This window comes from Anomaloglossus baeobatrachus, chromosome 4 (assembly GCF_048569485.1).
Source record: "Anomaloglossus baeobatrachus isolate aAnoBae1 chromosome 4, aAnoBae1.hap1, whole genome shotgun sequence".
Classification (NCBI taxonomy): Eukaryota; Metazoa; Chordata; class Amphibia; order Anura; family Aromobatidae; genus Anomaloglossus; species Anomaloglossus baeobatrachus.
The window spans coordinates 297,882,055-297,906,616 of record NC_134356.1 but is presented as its reverse complement, the minus strand read 5'-3'; the positions used below and the strand labels follow the sequence as shown (position 1 = coordinate 297,906,616).

At 40.8% G+C, this 24,562-nt stretch overlaps 1 protein-coding gene across 4 annotated transcripts in view; it reads right to left on the bottom strand.

The window, feature by feature from the left end:
* SYT1 (synaptotagmin 1) overlaps positions 1-24,562 on the bottom strand; it is a 926,220-nt gene that overhangs the window by 832,700 nt on the left and 68,958 nt on the right. For all 4 annotated transcript variants that reach the window (XM_075344934.1, XM_075344933.1, XM_075344935.1 and 1 more), the window contains exon 2: positions 20,688-20,749. The gene's annotated coding sequence lies outside the window, so the exon portion shown is untranslated. The remainder of the gene's footprint in view (positions 1-20,687; positions 20,750-24,562) is intronic.

Below are 24,562 nucleotides of genomic sequence, written 5' to 3'. Positions count from 1 at the left end.
CTCCACTTTTTCTCCACTTTTTCTCCACTTTTTTCTCCACTTTTTCTCCTCTTATGCTCCACTTTTTCTCCACTTTTTCTCCACTTTTTCTCCACTTTTTCTCCACGTTTTCTCCACGTTTTCTCCACTTTTTTCTCCACTTTTTCTCCTCTTATGCTCCACTTTTTCTCCACTTTTTCTCCACTTTTTCTCCTCTTAATCTCCACTTTTTCTCCACTTTTTCTCCACTTTTTCTCCACTTTTTCTCCACTTTTTCTCCACTTTTTTCTCCACTTTTTCTCCACTTTTTCTCCTCTTATGCTCCACTTTTTCTCCACTTTTTCTCCACTTTTTCTCCACTTTTTCTCCTCTTATGCTCCACTTTTTCTCCACTTTTTCTCCACTTTTTCTCCTCTTATGCTCCACTTTTTCTCCACTTTTTCTCCACTTTTTTCTCCACTTTTTCTCCTCTTATGCTCCACTTTTTCTCCACTTTTTCTCCACTTTTTCTCCTCTTATGCTCCACTTTTTCTCCACTTTTTCTCCACTTTTTCTCCATTTTTTTCTCCACTTATTCTCCACTTTTTCTCCTCTTATTCTCCACTTTTTCTCCACTTTTTCTCCACTTTTTCTCCTCTTATTCTCCACTTTTTCTCCACTTTTTCTCCACTTTTTCTCCATTTTTTTCTCCACTTTCTCCACTTTTTCTCCACTTTTTTCTCCACTTTTTCTCCTCTTATGCTCCACTTTTTCTCCTCTTAATCTCCACTTTTTCTCCACTTTTTCTCCACTTTTTCTCCACTTTTTCTCCACTTTTTCTCCACTTTTTCTCCACTTTTTTCTCCACTTTTTCTCCTCTTATGCTCCACTTTTTCTCCACTTTTTCTCCACTTTTTCTCCACTTTTTCTCCTCTTATGCTCCACTTTTTCTCCACTTTTTCTCCACTTTTTCTCCTCTTATGCTCCACTTTTTCTCCACTTTTTCTCCACTTTTTTCTCCACTTTTTCTCCTCTTATGCTCCACTTTTTCTCCACTTTTTCTCCACTTTTTTTCTCCACTTTTTCTCCTCTTATGCTCCACTTTTTCTCCACTTTTTCTCCACTTTTTCTCCACTTATGCTCCACTTTTTCTCCACTTTTTCTCCACTTTTTTCTCCACTTTTTCTCCTCTTAATCTCCACTTTTTCTCCACTTTTTCTCCACTTTTTCTCCACTTTTTCTCCTCTTAATCTCCACTTTTTCTCCACTTTTTCTCCACTTTTTTCTCCACTTTTTCTCCACTTTTTCTCCTCTTATGTTCCACTTATTCTCCACTTTTTCTCCACTTTTTCTCTACTTTTTCTATGGTCGGTCTACCCATTAGCTCTGCCATGCATAGTGTAGCTCTACACCTACTGCACATGTTACTTTATGATTGACATCTCTTTCGTACCAGAGCTGTCTAAGTCTACTCTGACCCCATATTTGTCATTACTATATTGTCCTTGTACTGTATTATGACATTTGTATCATGTGTTTCATTTCTTGCTGTGTTGCAATTTTTTTGCTGCATCCCAATTGTACCTCTACATTGTTCGAGTTTATGTTATTGTTCTCTCACTCTTATGTGATACTGATTATTGTCATTTTTCATGATTACATGCAGATAAGTCCAATCTGACGAAGGCTCAGGCCGAAACGTCATTTGTAACTTGTTTTGGACAAAAACATATATGCTTATGAAAAAAAATTTTTCTTAATACGGACCAATAAAGAGTGATTTTGCATTACTATCCGTTGTGACTTACTGACTTAGTCTGGGAGATATAGAGTGCCGAGGTTACTCACTAATTTTATCTATTATTACCTCTGAGCACCTATATACCAGTGAGCAGAGCTTCCTCTACAGTAGTTCTCCTGATTAGGCATGCCCTTACCTCATGAGCAGGGCATTGCAGCTTTGGTAGCAACCATTACGACATGGACTCTGCTGCTGTGGACCCGGGGAGAGTGAGTGCAGATTCATTGCACCCACACTCCTCACATGAAGGGTCCGCACTCCTAGAAAATGGGGGATACGTTCCCTGAGTGTCTCCCCCCCATATTCTAGACGGTCCAGAGTCGTCGTGGGACCCCTTTATTTTTTTTCTTACAATAAATTGGTGAAAGAGGAAATGTTTTGGGGACTGTTTTTTCAAATAAATTTCTTTTGTCGATTTTTTGTTTTTGTTAGTACTGACAGTTTATGATGTTGGGTATCTAATAGACGCCATGACATCACAAACTGCTGGGCTTGATCTCAGGTGACTTTACAGCTAGTATCAACCCGATTTATTACCCCGTTTGCCACTGCACCAGGGCACGGGATGAGCTGGGGTGAAGCGCCAGGATTGGCGCATCTAGTGGATGCGCCACGTCTGGGGTGCCTGCGGCCTGCTATTTTTAGGCTGTGAAGGCCCAATAACTATGGACCTTCCCACCCTGAGAATACCAGACCACAGCTGTCCGCTTTACCTTGGCTGGTGATCCAATTTGGGGGGTCCCCTACTTTTATTGTGTAATTATTAATATTTATAAAATAATTATAAAAAAGAGCCTGAGGGGACCTCCACATTGGATCCCCAACCACGGTAAAGCTGCCAGCTGTGGTTTTCAGGCTACAGCCGTCTGCTTTACCCTAGCTGGCTATCAAAAATGGGGGGACCCAACGTAATTTTTTTTTTTAACTATTTTTTAAATAGAAAAAATTAATGGGCTTCCCTGTATTTTGATTGCCAACCAAGGTAACGGCAGGCAGATGGGGGTGGCAACCCATAGCTGTCTGCTTTATCTGCGCTGAGAATCAAAAATACCGCGGAGCGCTACGTCATTTTTTTAAAGATTTATTTTTACAGCACTGTGATGTCCAGCAATCAAAATACAGGGAAGCCCATTTTATTTTTAGTTATTTAAATAAATAATTAAAAAAAATATATGTTAGCTCCCACTGTATTTTTTGTATTGCTAGCTAAGGGTAATCCAAGCAGCTACTGGCTGCTAACCCCCACTGCTTGGTGTTACCTTCACTGGCAATGGAAAATCCAGGGAAGCATTTTTTTTTTTTTTGCCAAAAAGCTACAAAAAAAGGACGTGAGCTTCGCCATATTTTTGTATGCTAGCCAGGTATAGCAGGCAGGTGCTGGAAGAGTTGGATACAGCGCCAGAAGATGGCGCTTCTATGAAAATGCCATTTTCTGAGGTGGCTGCAGACTGCAATTCGCAGCAGTGGGGCCCAGAAAGCTCAGGCCAACCGGTGGTGCGGATTCCAATCCCAGCTGCCTAGTTGTACCTGGCTGGACACAAAAATGGGGCAAAGCCTACGTCATTTGTTTTCTAATTATTTCATGAAATTCATGAAATAATAAAAAAAGGGCTTCCCTTTATTTTTGGTTCCCAGCCGGGTACAAATAGGCAACTGGGGGTTGGGGGCAGCCGTACCTGCCTGCTGTACCTGGCTAGCATACAAAAATATGGCGAAGCCACATAATTTTTTCAGGGGGCAAAAAACTTCTGCATACAGTCCTAGATGGAGTATGCTGAGCCTTGTAGTTCTGCAGCTGCTGTCTGTCTGTATGGAGAAGAGCAGACAGCAGCTGCAGAACTACAAGGCTCAGCATACTCCATCCAGGACTGTATGCAGAAGTTTTTTGCCCACCAAAAAAATGACGTGGGCTTCGCCATATTTTTGTATGCTAGCCAGGTACAGCTGGCAGCCACGGGCTGCCTCCAACCCCCAGTTGCCTATTTGTACCCGGCTGGGAACCAAAAATATAGGGAAGCCCGTTTTTTTTAATTATTTCACTTATTTCATGAAATAATTAAAAAACAAATGACGTGGGCTTCGCCCTATTTTTGTGTCCAGCCGGGTACAACTAGGCAGCTGGGGATTGGAATCCGCAGCACAGGTTAGCCCGAGGTTTGTGGGCGCCTCTGCTGCGGATTTCAGTCCGCAGCCGTCCCAGAAAATGGCGCTCTCATAGAAGCGCCATCATCTGGCGCTGTATCCAACTCTTCCAACAGCCCTGGAGCCGGGTGGCTTGTTGGGTAATCATGAGTTAATACTGGCTTTGTTTTACCAGCCAGTATTAAGCCAGAGATTCTTAATGTCAGGCACGTTTGACCCGGCCATTAAGAATCTCCAATAAAGGGTTAAAAAAAGACACCACACAGAGAAAAAATACTTTAATAGAAATAAATACACAGACACATTAGAGACTCCATCTTTATTACCCCTGTCAGCCCTCCACGATCCTGCTCTTCTGTCTTCTTTCTTTCTAGTGTAGTAGTAGTGACGATTGTAGTGAGGGGCATCACTTGGGGCTGGGGAACCTCCATCCTAACTACAATGCTCACTACAATCGGGAAGCAGCGTGCAGCCTTCACTCTGTGAGTGATCAGTGCTGGCTGCTAGCGGTAACGCTGACAGACGCGTTACCATAGCAACGGTGCTCCCGGAGCCGCGGTTAGCGGTGACGTCACCGCTAACTGCGTTGCTATGGCAACGGTGATCTCCGTTAATGACCGGCTGTGTCAGCCGGTCCCTAACGGAACGGGGAGTCGACCGTGTGCTAGAGCATGTCGCCGGTACACGGCGATACACATATGTGCACCGTGTACCGGAGAGATGCACTCGCAGGTCCTACATGACGTGTCATAGTCATGTGACCAGTCTGTAGCCAATGAGATAATAGCCACGTGACTGGTCACATGGCTATTTTGACGTCACGATAGGTCCTGCTTCTCTGCTGGCAGTGCAGGTCACCGGGAGGATTCAGCGATCATCGGATGGAATAGCGGCAGGAGACAGAGTGCAGAAGGGATCGCGAGGACCGGTAAGTGTTATGGCAATGTTTATTAACTGTTTGTGTACATTTATAATGCATTTTTATGTGTTTGTGATTGCCTCCCATTATAGCCTATACGTTCGAGTTCGGTTCGTCGAACGTTCGACGAACCGAACTCGAACGGGACCCCCGTTCGGCGAACCGGCCTCGAGCCGAACCGGGACCGGTTCGCTCATCTCTACTTGTAACACACATCAGACTGGGGAAGGAAAATGGCTAATTGAGCACAATTTGGCCATTTTCACTTAGGGATGTACTCACTTTTGTTGCCAGCAGTTTAGACATAAATGGCTGTGTATTGAGTTACTTAGAGGGCACACCAAATGTACACTGTTATACAATCTGTAAACTGACTACTTTACATGGTATAAAAGTGTCAAAGCTTCAGTGCTGTCCTGTCCCAAGAAAAGATATAATTACAAATTTACAAAAATACGATACGCACACTCACGTTTGTGATATACTGTATATGCACTTGTTTTGACAAATTGTAGTTTTGAATGGCATCATTCATTTTACCAAACAATGTATTAGAAAACAAAATTCTAGGTATGGTGAAATTGCAAAATGTAATGTCGCTGTTGATTTTGGTTTTCGTTTTTAACAGCTTTCATTTTGTGGTAATAATGCTGGGGAAAAATTATTCTCCATGTCAATTACTTTGATTCCAGTATTTCAATTGTTTTAGTGGAAAATAAATTCTGAGACCTGTATCTTTTTTAATTTCTCATCAATGGTTCTTTGAGGGCATATTTTTTTGTGCCCTGAAGTGATGTTTTTATTGACACCATCTTTTTAGTATTTAACTTATGCTTGATAGATCAAAGCTTAAGGCTATGTGCCCAAGGGACACATTGTACCCGCGGATTTTGTCGCGGAAAACCTGCGGATTTATCTGGATTTTCTAGATAAATCCGCAGGTTTTAGCAAGTACAGACACTCCCCATGTTATCCTATGGCACATAGGGACATGGGGAGTGTCTGTGTCCATGCTGCAATATGTGCAGCTGCGGAATATGCTGCGGATGTCCCACAGCTGCATATAACTGCATGTCAATTATTCCTGCAGAAATATCTGCAGAATTCCCAGCCCTCCACTATGGAGATAGATCCCGGGACTTCCGCAGGTAAGTCGCACGAGTGTCCACAGGTTTACCGCAGCTATTTTGCTGGAATACCGCAACTATGAATAGCTGCGGATTCCGGGGAGCTGCTGAGGTAAACCTGCGGATATATCCGCGGGTACATTGTCCTGTGGCACATAGCCTTAAGCCCGCTTTACACGCTGGAATATATCTTACAATGTGTCGGCGGGGTCACCTCGTAAGTGACGCACATCCAGCATTGTAAGTTACATTGCAGTGTGTGACAGGTACGTGCGATTGCGATTGAACGTTAAAACATTCATCGCACGCAAATCGTTCATTTGTCTAGAATTGAACGTCAGATTGTTCAACATTCCCGGGGTAGCGCACATCGCAGTGTGTGACACCCCGGGAACGATGAACAAATCTTACCTGCGTCCTGCGGAAGGAAGGAGGTGGGCGGGATGTTTACGTCCTGCTCAGCTCCGCCCCTCCGCTTCTATTGGCCGGCTGCCGCGTGACGTCGCTGTGACGCCGAACGTCCCTCCCACTCCAGGAAGTGGACATTCGCCGCCCACATCAAGGTCGTATGGTAGGTAAGTACGTGTGATGGGGGGTTAATCGTTTGTGCGGCATGTTCAACAAATTGAACGTGCTGCACATACGATGGGGGCGTTGCAAATTGCATACGATATCGTATGCAGAATCGTAACATGTAAAGCAGGCTTTAGACAAGGTCATACGAATATGTTTATTTTCTAAATTTCTTCATTTTTAAATTGGAAAAATGGGATATTATGCGATCCCCTTTTCACTTGAGGATAGCATATTATCCCCAGTTACAAAGGATTTACAGCCTACTGGTTACACAGCAGAGCTGTGTGGAGCTCCTATGATCCAGCCACTCATGTTTCCCTTATATACAGAGCAATCACATGACTGCTGTGTATGGAGGATGAAGCACCATGAGTGCTTCCTATTACTGCATATACAGTGTTTGTTGCTGCACTACTTTACAATGATGGTTTAGAATGTCACTGCAGAAGTGGAGTGAGTCCGCCCGGGTGTTTAAAATCTATGGACAACGCAAACTGCTTATAAAATAAATAATATGTCATAAATGGTAAAAAATGACCTGGTCTTGAAATGGTTTAGAGTCTACAAACTATTACTCTATCTGTTAACATACTAACATTTTGAATGCATGAGACTATTTATTTCACAGTTTATTTTCTTACATTTTTGCAGTTCTAGGCAAACATAATTTTAAATTTTGAAATGAACCGATGATTAATTCCCTGTGGATTCATGTTTTCATACTTCCCAATCAAAAAGGAAAATATATCTAACTTACACTAAAGCATAGCTAGCAGAGAATAGTGAAAAGATCAGCTGCGTATCAACATCGAGAGGTTTGCTAAAAAATGTTGTGCCACTTTACACACTGCTGAAGCCTGCATCAGCTAGAGAGCAGGGCCACTTCACCATAATGTCACCTTGCAGCTTTCGCATCATATGGTGTTGGTCAGTCTATCCAGAGGATCTATAAAAGATGAGGGCAGGGAAAGCAGTGGTCATTTTAGTATTCTATAGGCTAATAATAATGCAAAGATTTAAGTGATATGGAGGTACTGAACCTGCAGAGTCAGTGTGACTGTGAATTGATTGATCCATAATTCATTGCAGTACAGAACCAAGCATGATAGGCAGTTTACCACTCCTTCTGTCTTCATTTTGCTTCTGAATAAAATACTGAAACTAAGGTCTGTGTGTAGAGATGGGCAAATGTATTAAGGCTCCTTTACACACTGAGACTTTCTAGCGATCCCACCAGCGATCCCAACCTGGCCGGGATCGCTACAAAGTCTCTGGTGAGTTGCTGGTGAGCTGTCAAACAGGCATACCTGACGAACGACGCAACAGCGATCCGGACCTGCAGAACGACCTAGCTGGTCATTGGGGACGTGTCAAAGCAGCTTTTTGAAAGGGACGTCACTAACGAAGTCGTAACGGTGTCAAGCACACCGATGCATGCTGCACAGTGGGAAACAAAGGACCAAAAAATGGTTCTTAAAGATTTGTAGCGATCAGCAACCTCACAGCGGGGGCCGGGTCGCTGATGCATTTCACACACTGCAATGTTGCTGGGGGGGGTTGCTATTACGTCACAAAACCAGTGATGTTACAGCGATGTAGTTAGCGATGTTGCAGTGTGTAAAGGGGCCTTTAGACTGGAATTCTACTCAAACTTCATATAAATCTATATTCTCCAGAATGTAGTATCATTGTAATATTCTCCAAGTGAATTAAGCAAAATAGCTGTAATTTTGCTGACCTGTAAGGATCTGGCAATAGGTTAAAAAAGTAACATAAATAACAATACTACCTCATTACTCTCTTCTGTCACTGCCGCTACTTTCTCTTTGTTCGCTCCTCAATGCACCTTTTTACCGCCTCTACTTGCTGCTTCGCATAGGCTGGGACTTTCTGTTGTGCCTAGGTCTAAAAAGACCCTGTAAATTTGCAAGGTGATCCTAAAGTACATGATACAAGGTTGCATTGAACATCGTGACATACCCTGACCTCACAAAGCACATGTGCTGAGACATCCCAGGCTAGTCACGTCCAAAAGTCCTGCTTCAAAGTGCATGACCAGACCTGGGACAGCAATGCACATGTGCATTATAAGATCCTAGTAACATAATTACATCACGACATGCGCTACGACCTTACATTGTGAACTCTGGGCCAAGATATCTAGCGTTACATGAAGATGAAGTGAATGGTTGTAGGAAAGTAGGAAATTGCATTGTGCCCCATAGCAAGGACAGTGAGCAGTAAAGTTGAGCAATGATGTATTAGTTGATTTTTTTTAACTATATTTTACGTCTATCTTGTCCCGAGGGACATTTAAGTAGTTGAGAATAAATTAGCTAAGTGTTGAAAGAAGAGGAGGATTGGAAGGACACAACCACTAAGTGAATAAGATCAAGGAGGTTAATAAGGAAGGTTGAACTAGATGGACCTAGGTCGTTTTTCAACCTATGCAACTATGAAATTGCTTTATTGAGATTTGATAAAAACAAGTAGTTCCATGGTAGATAAGTTTTTAACTTGTCTGCCATGGAGCTACATGTTTTTATCAAGTCTCAGTAAAGCAATTGATCTTATTCACTGAGAGGTTGTGCTGTCCCTATCCATCTCGTCTTCTAATATTTACCTCTGCTGTTTGACACCAGTAGGATTCTGCACCCAACCAGCGTGGTTCCCTTGACATTGACATTCTTCAAACGTGGTGAGCTCCTCTCTCCCAGCTTTGTTTCTAAATTAGCTAAGTGTTGAATTTCATAGTAAAATCCATGTTATTTGGCAAATTTGAATATCAACATATCCACTCATCTCTACTTGTTCATCATTTTGATAATAGCAAACATGTTACAGATCCCCAAAAAAGATCATTTTTCACTATTAGTTGACATGCTTCAGCAATGGTATAAAATGATTCACTTTTTTCTGCTAAGTAAAGGGATAATTTTTAGACACCTTGTGAAAAGCTATCCCTTCTTCATTTACCAAATATCAAAACTTTGACACTCTCTGAATAGAGATAATTTTTGCACTAATTTATGTGAAAAATCCATGGCATCTTCCATTTCCACCAAAGATGTAAAACCATGAACTAAGCAGGGATCTACCCCACAAAAACGGATAATTTTTGTACTGTTTTTAAAAAATTACGTAGCCTACAAAGCCTGATACTGGAGTGTATTGTTATATTGGTTGTTGTTAATCACCATTTACCATCCATTTTCTCTTACTGAGATAGGTTGAGGAAACCTGGAGATGGATAAAGCAGTGTTTGCGTTGAATAGCTCAAATGGGACCTCAGAGTGTTTATACTGTGCTGCATCTTGGCATGTATGTCAAGTTAGAAAATACTATATGTGTTTACAATAAGTTAATATTTGATCACTGAATATCAACTTTAATGGGTATAAATTGTATGAATATAGTTCCAAACACATTCTATTCTACAAATACATTAGCAAATTATTGCATGTCAGTATTATGTATTCTATGAGACCATTATTTGTAAGAAGAAGAAAATAAAATGTTTGTTTTTTTGCTAATATTTATTCCTGTTTTGGTCAATGTGACTTAACCAAACTGATGAGTTGTACCTGTCTGAATAATATTGTTTAGTCATTTAAGCTGGCTTTACACACTACAATATATCTTACGATGTGTCGGCGGGGTCACGTCGTAAGTGACGCACATCCGGCATCGTAAGGTACATTGTAGTGTGTGACAGGTACGTGCGATTGTGATTGAACGAAAATCTGTTCATCGCATACACGTCGTTCATTCCTCATGAATTGAACGTGCGGTTGTGCAATGTTCCAGAGGCAGCACACATCGCAGTGTGTGACACCCTGGGAACATTGAACAGATCTTACCTGCGTCCTGCGGCTCCAGCCGCCAATGCGGAAGGAAAGAGGTGGGCGGGATGTTTACGTCCCGCTCATCTCCGCCCCTCCGCTTCTATTGGCTGGCTGCCACGTGACGTCGATGTAACGTCGAACGTCCCTCCCACTCCAGGAAGTGGACGTTCGCCGCCCACATCGAGGTCGTATGGACGGGTAAGTACGTGTGACGGGGGTTAATCGTTCGTGCGGCACGTTCAACAAATTGAACGTGCCACACATACGATGGGGCGTTGCAAATCGCATACGATATCGTATGCGAAATTCCAACGTGTAAAGCTGGCTTTACAATCATTTGGGCATAGTAGACTCACAATGAAGAATGCTCTCGCACAGATTTCTGATTGCTGAGACTCAATGAGCTTATATTATAACTGAACCTGATTTACAAATTTGTACCTCCAAATCTTTTTGCAGGCTGTAAACAAATAATGATAATAAGGGTGCACTCACACGAGCATATGACTCACGGGAGTCTCGCATCGCATGACCCAGAACAGCCACACATTTTCTGAAACAGGAGAGTGTGCGACCGTGTTGGGTGACGCGATGCAAGACTCGCGTGAGTCATAAGCTCGTGTGGGTGCACCCTTATACATCAAAAGTTTACTGCAGTAGTGTATTCTCTTTCATTCTGGAACTTCTGAGCTTTTTTGTTGATCCAACTTACTCAAAAATGGCATCAGCATATTTTAAAGTATGAAATAAGAACAAGTCGGTAACCTTTACCAAAAGCAAAAGGCGCTATTATGTCCAATTTTGAATACAGCTGATTTAAGTGTTACTGAATAGAACATGTTGATTTGTAATCTGAAATTAAGCGTCCTCATCCCTATTGTATTTAACAACTTCTTTATTAAACCTCACTCAATGCTTGTATAGAACATTTTCAAGACAGCTAGAATCAGTTTAGTTTTAATTATATATTGTGTGACGCTTTATAAAGGTTTTCAATATTTGAATATAGGAAAGTATTTATAATATAATATGGAATGGAGAATACAGGTAGAATGCAATGTGCTGATATGGCTCCGCTCCGTATCTCAGAATGCAGGATATTTTGTGCTTGATTTGCTTTGTATACGATACTTTAATTTACTATCAACATGTTCCCAATTTAATGCTACAATTCCTCCATCAATTTCTAATCAGCACGATAATATTTTATAACAGAATACTTTTACAATATTACAAGTAGTGGTAATGAAAAACCTATATTTTAAATGTCTGTGTAAGGCTAGATAGGAGGGAACTCCGGCACTCTTTATTACCCCAGTAAGAAACTCAAACGTATATAATGCTCAAAATGATTATTTATTTAAAGGCAAAAAAAGTCCATAAAAAACGTTTCGACCTAATTCGGTCTTCTTCTGAGAGGACTTATCCTATGTACCGTTGGAGATGCAGGATAAAATTATGTTCCTCCTGTGTAAGATCCTCCTATGTGGATCCACTGTATCAAAATAGACCTGTTATGTCGAAGAAACTCAATGAGGGTTTTTTTGTGTGTTCGGACGTCTTAATGACCTCAAAGGGAAATGACCTCACCCAGTCATTATGTCAATCAGCTGAGGTGAGGTCGGATTAGACAAAGATTAGACAAAGAGAGGAAATCCCTCACGGTTATATCGCGAGGTAGACGTATGTGTGTAGGAAAACGCTCCGTGGGATTTCACTGTGAAATCCGACCTCACCTCAGCTGATTGACATAATGACTGGGTGAGGTCATTTCCCTTTGAGGTCATTAAGACGTCCGAACACACAAAAAAACACACACAAAAAAAACCCTCATTGAGTTTCTTCGACATAACAGGTCTATTTTGATACAGTGGATCCACATAGGAGGATCTTACACAGGAGGAACATAATTTTATCCTGCATCTCCAACGGTACATAGGATAAGTCCTCTCAGAAGAAGACCGAATTAGGTCGAAACGTTTTTTATGGACTTTTTTTGCCTTTAAATAAATAATCATTTTGAGCATTATATACGTTTGAGTTTCTTACTGGGGTAATAAAGAGTGCCGGAGTTCCCTCCTATCTACGAATATTTTCTCCAGAGCACCTAGTTGGTGAAGCAGGGTCCTACCCTACTGTGTAAGGCTAGCGCCACACATCCGTGCCTCCGGTACGTGTTTGGCATTTTTTACACGTACCGGAGACACGGAGACACGTACAGCAATGCCACCCTATGGTAGCAGGCACACACACGTAAAACCACACGGAACGTGTGTCCGTGTGCGTTTGTACGTGTGTGTGATTTTCAAAGCGCTGACATGTCCGTTTTTTCACCGGCAGCACGGGTGTCACACAGCCCGCACCCGTACCACACGGGTGTAGTGTGGATGCGGTCCCGTGTGACACGTGCCGGAGAAAACACACATGTCAGGGAAAAAAAAACAAAACATTAACTCACCTTCTCCAGCCCTCCTGTCTCTGCCGCTGCTGCCTCTTGCTGCCGACCGCCGCTCATTATTCTCATTGAATATTCACTTCACTGCCTGGCAGCAGCAGCAGCGGGGAGACGGGAGGGCTGGAGACCGAGGATCAGCACCACGGACAGCAGCGCGGACATCAGGAAGGACCAGGTGAGTATAATAATTACCGGTTCTACGTGTGCTATCGCGGATAGCACACGTAGAACACACGTGTCACGCACGTACCAGAGACATGTACTTACCTGCACGCAACACGCAGGGAAAATACGTGTCTCTCGGCACGTGCGTGAATTTCACGTGAGTGTGGCAGAAGCCTAAAACAGCCAGAAATGATAAAATATTATCTGTTCAGCTTTGCAAAATGTTTTCATATTTCTAGATGCTAAAAAAGTTTATACAAATTTTTTTTATGGTTTTGTAATATGACTAATAAACTAAAAAATACCTGCGTAAATTTGATTATTGCACCGAAATACTCTTTGAACAACACCTTTGGGGATCAATTATTCCTTAACAGCCATTCAAAATGTCATTTGTATTAATAAGCTTCATTGTAAGCAAATCTTTCAACAACAATGAAAGCTATCATTAAACATAAATTAAATTAAAATGTAATTATCAAAATGTAAAATTGGAGCAATTATATTAACGTTAATAAATCATACATTTAGTTTGTACCTATTGTTCTACACATTCTATACAATTTCTGTGCTAGATTATTATCATGAGAAATATGAGTTAATGAAAGTTATTTTCTGCGTGTTACATATGGCGGTCCGAGCACAATCCGGTGGCTTAGAGGTATAGGTACGAAATGACTTGATCCACTTACACTGATCTTGTCTTTAATAAAAATTTTAAATGTAAAAAAAACACTTGCTGTACATTGTGTTTAAACAATATCTGCCTTTGTCCGGTACATAAGAATGTTCATATGAATGTGACATATGCTAGGGGTTGCTAATAAGTGTTTGGCTTTACCCAGAAAGAATGAGATAGGATGATGAAACTTTACGTTTATTCCACATACTCTCCACTGATGTCAACACACTCCTTACATCGGCATTCCAAGTTCTGTAAGCCTAGCAAAAAGGATTTCGGTTGTGCCTCAAAACAGGCATCCATAGCAGCCATGGCATCAGAAATTATGTGAAATTTGGTACCCTTGAGGTGTTACTTCAGGTTAGGAAACAGATGATAGTCGGAAGGAGCTAGATCTGGTGAATAAGATGGGTGATCAACCAGCTGGAAGCCCAGCTCTGCCAGTTTTGACGTGGTTGCTTGTGCAGTGTGAGCGGAGGCATTGTCTTGCAGGAACAGACTCCTTTGGACAGCTTGCCATTGTCACATCTTTTGGCCTTCAGAGCTGCTTTCAATTGGTCCAAAAGTGCAATGTAATACCTTGCATTCATAGTGGAACCCTTTTGAAGGTAGTCCACTAGCAACACGTTACTTTTGAATCCAGAATACAGGCGCCATCCTTATATATATATATATATATATATATTATATAAAGCTCAGTGTATGTATGTATGTATGTATGTATGTATGTATGTGTGTATGTCCGCTAAAGGAATTTGTACCTTCTCATTTACAATCATGAAATTTTGCACAGACACCCCATGTGACCCAGGGAACGTCATAGACTATGTTATGATGGGAAAATGTATCCCCGCGCTTTACAGTTACTCTCAAAAATCCTGCCTCCATTAAACTGAATAGGTGGGAGCTGCAGGCTATTAATAGCAACTGTCAGTGGTTGCTATAGGAACAAAATAAACTTAGTATAAGAAGCTTATGTGTGAGGTAATATGATATTGGTGGTGAGACAGATAAAGAGAGACAGAAAGAGACAGACAGAGATAGACGTGGAAAGAGACAGACAGAGACAGACGGGCAAAGAAACAGATGGGGAAAGAGACAGACCTGGAAAGAGACAGACCTAGAAAGAGACAGACCTGGAAAGAGACAGACCTGGAAAGAGACAGACGGGAAAAGAGACAGATGGGCAAAGAGACAGACCTGGAAAGAGACAGACGGGCAAAGAGACAGACTGGCAAAGAGACAGACCTGGAAAGAGACAGGCCAGGCAAAGAGACAGCCAGGCAAAGAGACAGATGGGTAAAGAGACAGATGGGCAAAGAGACAGACGGGCAGAGAGACAGACCTGGAAAGAGACAGACCTGGAAAGAGACACAGCTGGAAAGAGACAGATGGGAAAAGAGACAGACGGAAAAAGAGACAGATGGGCAAAGAGACAGATGGGGAAAGAGACAGATGGGGAAAGAGACAAATGGGGAAAGAGACAAATGGGGAAAGAGACAAATGGGGAAAGAGACAGAACTGCAATTCCTTCTGATTCGGTGGAACAGATTGAAGGGAATCTTTGTTACCCATTTTGGGGCAATGAACGCTCCCAAACCAAATGTCCTTTACTAAGCTAAATTCCCTTTTAACCCCTTCACGACCTTGGACGGATCTCTCCGTCCAGGATCGTGTCCCGTTAAGCCCCGCCCCCGCGGGCAGGCGGCGTGGATCGGCACACATATCAGCTGTTTTCAACAGCTGACATGTGTGCCTACTAGCCGCGGGTGGAATCGCTTCCACCCGCGGCCATTAACCCCTTAAATCTTGCTGCCAAAGTCTGGCAGCAAGATTTAAATGCGCGCGGCCATGTTTGTTACTCACCGCCGCCCCCACCGGAAGTCACGTGTGTTATCACGTGACTATCGGTGGTTGCCATCGTAGCACAGGGTCATGTGATGACGCCTGCTGCTACGATGTTTCACTTTCATTTTCCCTCGGCCGAGAGCAGAGGGAAAACCAAAGTGACTGAATCTGCTGATTACAGCGGTATAGCTGTGATCAGCAGATAGCGATCAGCAATCGGATTGCTGATCGCTATAGCCCCCTAGGGGGACTAGTAAAATAAAAAAAAAAAGTAAAAAAAAAAGTTTTAAAAAATAAAAAAAAAACAAAAAACCTAAAAGTTCAAATCACCCCCCTTTCCCCCCATTGAAAATTAAAGGGTTAAAAAAATAAATAAATATACACATATTTGGTATCGCCGCGTTCAGAAATGCCCGATCTATCAAAATATAAAATCAATTAATCTGATTGGTAAACGGCGTAGTCGCAAAAAAATTCCAAACGCCAAAATTACGTTTTTTGGTCGCCGCAAGTTTTACGCAAAATGCAATAACAGGCGATCAAAACGTAGCATCTGCGCAAAAATTGTACCGTTATAAACGTCAGCTCGAGACGCAAAAAATAAGCCATCACTGAGCCATAGATCCTTAAAAATAAGAACGCTACGTGTTTCGGAAAATGGCGCAAAACGTGCGCCACTTTTATTGGACAAACTTGTGAAGTTTTTTAACCCCTTAGATACAATTAAACCTATACATGTTTGGTGTCTACAAACTCGCACCGACCTGAGGCATCACATAGATACCTCAGTTTTACCATATAGTGAACACAGTGAATAAAATATCCCAAAAACTATTGTACGATCACACTTTTTTTGCAATTTTTCCGCACTTGGAATTTTTTTGCCGTTTTCCAGTACACTATATGGTAAAACTTATGGTTTCATTTAAAAGTACAACTCGTCCTGCAAAAAACAAGCCCTCATATGGCAAGATTGATGGAAAAATAAAAATGTTACGCCTCTCAGAAGAAGGGGAGCAAAAAACAAAAACGCAAAAACGGAAAGTGCCTGGGGGCTGAAGGGGTTAATGATGGAGCTGAATTTTGCTGGAATGAAAAGTGACACTTTGAGTTAAATTTGTAGAAACAACTTCTATTAGTTGTGTTTAGATAATGTAATCATCTTGTTTATTGATATACTGCAAGCAGCAGACAATTTACAAATTTTGACAAAAAATCTAATTTGCAATGGGGGTTGAATTAGTGTATGTGCAAATATACATTATATATATATATATATATATATATATATATATATATATATATATACAGTGCCTTGCAAAAGTATTCTTCAGCTCCCTTGAATTTGTCAACCATTTCCCAGATAAAATTTTTATTGTTATGGTGAATAATCAGCAACAAGTGGGTCACAATTGTGAAAGTGAACAATAAAAAATAACTGAAAAGTGGGGCGTGCAGTATTATTCGTCCACTTTATTTTCAGTGCAGCAAAGTCAGTCCAGAAGTTCATTGGGGATCTCTGAATGATCCAATGTTGTCCTATGTGACTGATGATGCTGATGATGATAAATATAATCCACCTGTGTGTAATCAAGTCTCTATATAAATGCACCTGCTCTGTGATAGTCTCAGTGTTCTGTTAAAAGCGCAGATAGCATCATGAAGACCAAGACACACAACAGGCAGGTCCGTGATACCGTTGTGGAGAGGTTTAAAGCCAGATTTAGTTGCAAAAAGATTTCCAAAACTTTAAACATCCCAAGGTGTACTATGCAAGTGATCATATTGAAATTGAAGGAGTAGACTGATTAGAGATGCAGCCAAGAGGCCCATGATCACTCTGGATGAACTGCAGAGATCTACAGCTGAGGTGGGAGAGTCTGTTCATAGGACAACGATCAGTCGTACACTACACAAATCTGGCCTTTATGGAGGAGTGGCAAGAAGAAAGCCTTTTCTCCAAGATATCCATAAAAAGTGTTGTTTAAAGTTTGCCACAAGCTACCTGGGAGACACACCAAACATGTGGAAGAAAGTGCTCTAGTCAGATGAAACCAAAATTGAACTATTTGGACACAATGCCAAACGATATGTTTGGAGTAAAAGCAACACAGCACATCACCCTGAACACACCATCCCCACTGTCAAACATGGTGGTGGCAGCATCATGGTTTGGGCCTGCGTTGCTTCAGCAGGGACAGGGAAGATGGATAAAATTGATGAGAAGATGGATAGAGCCAAATACAGGACCATTCTTGAAGAAAACCTGTTGGAGTCTGCAAAAGACCTGAGATTGGAACGGAGAGTTGTCTTTCAGCAAGACAATGATCTAAAAGATAAAGCAAAATCTACAATGGAATGGTTCACAAATAAACATATCCAGGTGTTAGAATGGCCAAGTCAAAGTCAAGACCTGAATCCAATTGAGAATCTGTGTAAAGAGCTGAAAACTGCTGTTCACAAATGCTCTCCATTCAACCTCACTCAGCTTCAGCTGTTTGTAAAGGAAGAATGGGTAAGAATTTCAGTCTCTCGATGTGCAAAACCGATAGACATATACCCCAAGCAACTTGCAGCTGTAATCACAGCAAATGGTGGTGCTACAAAGTATTAACTTCAAGGAGATGAATAATATTGTATGCCCCATTTTTCAGTTATTTATTTTTTGCAAAAATTTCAAATAAGCAATAAATATCGTTCACCTTCACAATTGTGTCCCACTTGTTATTGAACCTTCATCATAACATTATAATTTTTATCTTTATGTTTGAAGTCTGAAGTGTGGGAAAAGGTTGAAAAATTCAAGGGGGCCAAATAATTTCATATATATATATATATATATATATATATATATATATATATATATATACACACATAGTCATAGCAAACCATGCTCACAAGCGATCTGTTAGGTCAGGAGGACTTCTCAGCATCTATCATACATGAGTACATATTTTTATGATTTTTAGGTTGTCAGTGGAGGAAAGGGTCTCAGTATTTTGTGAAATGCAGATGATACCTGATATAATGGCATTTGGAGCTGTTGTATAAAATTTAAGAGTAATCAGGTAGTGAACTGGATATAATACCTTTATTAAAGACTCTTTTTAATGCGTCATTATTACTATTTACCTATATATCTATCTATGTGTCTATGCATACATCTATTTATATATTACGAAAAAGGATTCAATAAATATTAGTGTTAAATTTAATTTATAATTTCATAACTTGTTATACTAAATGCTAGCACGAAAAACATAAAAGAGAATATTTATTTGCAATCAGTTACCTAACATACTGTAAATGCCAGTATTTTGTGGGTTCTAACATTATACGCACAATCTATTTAATATGAAGTAATAACATAACTTAGGCATTTGCAGCTATGATTCATGAGAAATGACGCGCTTCTCAGAGGTTGGGGCTGCTAATAAATTGATTAGAAATATCGTCAAATAGGTCGCCCTTCTTCGTTTCTCTTGTGTAAAGAACCTTGATCTTAAATGTCTTGAATGTTGATAATTCTAAGCCACTATTCATAAAGTTTGTACTACAGAAGTTTATAGAGAGATGAAATCCCACTAGTTTTCAAACTCTTATCTTAACGAAGCATTACGTAGAGCCTGAAGTATTGTTTAATCAAGAGAATGGCAAAACCATGATTCAGTAGGTCTGTAAAAACCTGATAAGACATGAATATTGTGAAATGAATAATCCCTATAGTGGAGAATTATAGGATAAAAAGTATTGTCTTCTTCACAATTGAGATGAAGAAAATTGGACGAATGGAAATGTATCATTCATATTTCCAGAATATATGTAAACCAAACATTAGATCTCGAGATAATTTGAGCAAACTTAAAACAGTTTTTGAATTATTATTGTACTTAAAGAGGTTGTAACACAAACAAAGTTAATTTTAATTAATAGATCTTTGAAAAATAATGTTCCACAATTGGATGTTAACAAAATGTTCCCTTTCTAAGATAATCTTCTAAATGTACCTCGCTTATTTACTTTTTTATTTGCATTGCCCGACCATGCACAGCTTCTCCTGTTCATGTTCAGCACATTCAGCAGTGCCTACCAAGAAAGGAAGCATACAAGACCATACAGACAACACAGCAGGGGCTCACAGCTGCTTCTTTCTGTGAGGTAGTTCATTTCACTGTCTGTTTTATCACAGGTGCAAAATGTTTCTGCTTTGTCTCCAGCCTCCTGAGCTCATAATATAAGAAGTCAATGACATATAAGCTCAGTGGCCAGAGGAGCGCCTACATTACTGATTTGACTTTTGATGAGGTTACAGGGCTGGAGACATAGCAGAAACACTTGCTCCTGTGATAAAATAAGCAGATATACATGTTACCTTAATAGAAAGAAGCAGCTACAAGCCCCATCTCTGTAGTCTATATATTCTCTTATGATTCTTGCCTTCACCAGGAGCTGTGGTATACTCCGACCCTGAACCTCCAGCTCTACACAAACACAACAAATAACACATAGTACATAGTATGAGAATATTAATAAGATTATTTCAGCACACAACATTGTTTACATATCCAATTGTGGAGCTATATTTTCATTATTATTAACGATCTATTAATACAAATATATTTTCTTTGTTGGACAATCACTCTAATTGGCAAATTATTAAAACATCACTCCACTATTTGTTTTGTTTTTTTTGTTGTATAGTCACAATTCGGCGTTTTCACCTTTTATTGGTGTGCTCTCGTCCTGCGTCACCATCTTATGACTGTAACATCTGACTGGCCTGAAGTCAAAAGTTACATCACATGCTCTCAATACAAATCTATGAGAGGCAGGATAATGTCAGAACAAGGCTTTCAAAGACCTGTGTTGATTTGTGTCCATTAAACATTGGAGCTTTCAGCAGGACACAAAGTGCCTGAGATGAGGGAATAACACTGAAAACAGATGAAGACGTCAGAGGTTGAATATAAGAAAGGGTGCAGGGGACTTAGATTTAAAGCAGCATTCCAATGTTGAAATAAATAAAAGCTGGAGTGATGCTTTAAGCACCCATATCACCTATGTAAAAAAAAAGGTACCTTCCCATAAGTTACTCGATAAACATGATCAAGTGAACAAATGTAATTTAGAACAAGAATTAGATTTAAAAGAAGCAGCTATCAAACTTACTGTGAGGATGAAGACTTCTATACAAATATTCTCCAAACGGTATGCCACCACAAAAGAAGATTCTAGAAAAAAATGAGAATAAGAGATACAGTATGTAATATACTAGTCTATGTAATTGCAAACATCAAGCCAGCTATTAATTCCAAAAGCTGTCCTGCCTAAATCACTGAAGAGGCAGAGAAACAATTCATCCCAATGTTACCAAATATCCCATAAATATTTATAAAGAACTCTATGACTTTGCTGCAAAGACTGAGTAATGTGATTCATGCAATAGTTTTTTGTGTGATAGTAAAATACTCTGTGAAAAAAGCCAAACATATTACATAATTGATAATTTAATTTGAGTGTATCAAAGTAGAATAATTAGAGTTGAGCGAGTATCTAACTATTCGTACTCGCTCTATTCATAACAAATACTGTCTAATACTCGCGTACTCATTCCATATAGTGTGTGCAATGCAAGTCAATGGGGAATACTCGCAATGTAAAGAGTAATGCCGTACTATACGTGCGAGTAGCAAATAGTACGGCATTCGCATTACTCATTACATTGCGAGTTTTCCCCACTGACTTGCTTTGCACACACTATTTGAAATGAATACGTGAGTATTAGACAGTGTTCGTTATGTGTATAGTGAGTACGAATAGTTAGGTACTCACTCACCTCTAACAATGAATAATAGACAAATATCTATGCAAGTTTCATATATGCACTATTGCTAGCATGATCTAACTGTTGTGGAGAATATAGGGAGATCATAAGTAATACAAAGGTTGCAGTAGGTTATAACAGCCATATTACAGCCAGTGATTATTTTCAGTCACATGTGTAATACGGGTGTCACTGTGACAATGTTAGGAGAAATCATAGATGGGGAAATTGTTCTTCCACAACATTAGGGAGTGAGAGACAGAGAAAGCATCAATTACAGAAAGTTGAAAAGCTAGAGATATACAGTAACTTGGCATTGCAGCAAGTGTCCAGCACACTTCTCTTACCATATGTATAAGTACCCTGACCAAGGTAAAGCATCTAGCAGTAACGCAGAAACATATCTGGGGGAAGAAAGGCGCATTTGTCCCAAGTACAGCTGGCGGGGTTACCGGCGGGCTACCTTATGCACAGGTCCCAGGTGTCTCACCGGCAGTTGCATTTTGATGCCTACCTCATATTAAGAGTCGGCCTTAGGGGTACTTTACACGTTGCGACATCGCTAGCATCAGCTAGCGATGCCGAGCGCGATAGTACCCACCCCATCGCACATGCGATATGTGGTGATTGCTGCCATAGCGAACATTATCACTTCGGCAGCTTTACACGCACATACCTGCTCGGCGACGTCGCTGTGACTGCCGAACTATCCCTCCTTCAAGGGGGAGGTGCATTCGGCGTCACAGTGATGTCACTAATCGGCCGACCAATAGAAGCAGAGGGGCGGAGATGAGCGGGACATAACATCCCGCCCACCTTCTCCCTTCCGCATTGCCGTCGGGACGCAGGTAAGGAGATGTTTGTCGCTCCTACGGGTTTACACACAGCGATGTGTGCTGCCGCAGGAGCGACAGACAACATCTTACCTGCGGTCGACCCGACATTATGAAAATGAACGACGCTACACAGATCACCAATTTTTAACGCTTTTGCAATCGTTTATCGTCGCCTCTAGGATTTACACATTGCGATGTCATTACCGGCGCCAGATGTGCGTCACTAACGACGTGACCCCGACGATATTTCAGAAGCGATGTCGCAACGTGTAAAGCCCCCCTTATTCTGAACCGGCTGTGAACCTGAAAGCCTACGCAGAGAAAGTGCACTGTGCAAGCTCTTGCAAGATCAATTACTCTTATGACTTTCAGACCTCCATGTCAGTGCGATTTTAATATCATGATTAGGTCATCTGATCATGCTGCTGACATCACTTTTTGGCACCACATAGGTGGTAGAAGTTTGGGTGGTAAGTACAGATGAGCGAACCTCTCAACCTCTGCATCTCTTAACAAAAAATACATCAATACTGCATCAAAACTGCATCACATTTTGATGTAATTTTTCTGACAGAAAATTTATGCAACAAATTCTTGCACCACATCTGGGTGCAGGAATTTGGTGTATAAATTCCACAACCAAACCTGCATCTCTTGGCAAAAAAAAACATGGTTTTCAGCCAGGAGATGCAGGTCTGATTGAGTTCAATCAGTTCAATGAAATGAATGAAATCAGTTTACCTGTGGACAAACATGGGGTACTGTGGGAACCTCCAGCTGTAACCGCAGATAAACTTAATGACATCAATGCTCACATCTTCGTCTCAATCAGTGTCTGCCTCAAGTTGCCGTGGCCGGTCACTTTCTGCACTGTGCCCATGTGCTGACACTTCAGTATGTAGCAGAACTGGGATTGTTGTGGGACCTCGTGGGGAATACATCGGACCTGGGAGTTTGGTGGATTAATAAATTGTAGAAAGAGGGTGTTTTATTCCAAATAAAAGATTTTTTGGTGTTTGTGTTTTATTTTTACTTACATAGTTAGTAATAGGGGTCTCATAGACCCCTGCCCATCACTTATCTAGAGTTTGATGGCAGCTGTCATTTGTTGACAAAGTACAGCTGTAATTAGCCCATATTACCTTCATTCATTGCCGCCTCATCAGGGCAATCGGAAAGAGTGGGGTAAAGAGCCGGAAGTGTCGCATCTAATAGATGTGATAATTGACTGCATGTCATTTGTAAAAAATATTTATTTAAATAATTTAAAAAAACCGCATGCGATACCTCTTATTTTTATACACAGCCAAAATAATGTGCAAGGCTGGGGGTTGCAGCTGGTAGCAATTTGCTTTATCTGTGCTGGGGATTAATATATGGGGGAACCACCACAATTTTTTTAAATTAATTTATTTTTATACTCCACTAAAGGACCCAGACAGCAGCTATGAGTTCAACCAATTAGAGACTGCAGCCAGTCACAGACGCTGTCACAGAAGGTGGGTGCGAGAAACAGTGAATATATACGAGATGTAATTAGCGAACCCGGAAGCAGTATGACAGCCACACACTAGGAGATTGGTAAGAAATCCCCTCATCAAACACCTCTCCCCCACTCATACAGCACAACCATTCTAGCCAAAGGCATAATAATGTAGAAGAAAAGCATTAGACGTAACCTTGAACAGTTACCAAACATTGCCAATTTTTGAGAAAAGTACTCTGGCTTTCAAACACGAATGCAAATGGGAAAGGCTTGGCCCAAATTTGAGCTTGGTGAACCTGTTTCGAACAAGTTTGCTCATCTCTAGTGGTAAGCTCTCTAAACGAGCTGGGCACCAACACAGTATGAGGAGTGATACAAAGCTCCAAAAAACCATTTTATAGTATTGGCAGAAGGGTACCATAACAAGGTCCCTTAAAGACCAATGCAAACTCCATATAAAACATTCAGAACACAGGAGAAACAGGAGTTTTAAATGCAAAATATATTTATTATAGACAAGGAGGGGTTAAGGCAGGAGATTTAAAACAAATATGCAGGGCAGAAGTGGCAAAAAGATTATAGCTGTCAAATACAAAGTTGTATATATACAAACAAGCAGGCATAAATAGTATATATTAATAATATTGAATGTATGCAGAGAACCCGTTGGGAGATACAGTGATCTCTTGCAATTCAAGTGTGAGATGAACTCTCCAAAGGACATAAAGTGCTATAGTGCAGATTGATTCATAAATAGAAGTTCATCCAAAACACACACGAGCGGGTGTTCTGCATAGACTCACCCCATATGTAGAAAACTAAAATGCCTGCCCTGAAAAGTTTCACAAGTGAAAAACATACCTATATTAGGAACAAGACAAGGGATCGCCAATGCCAC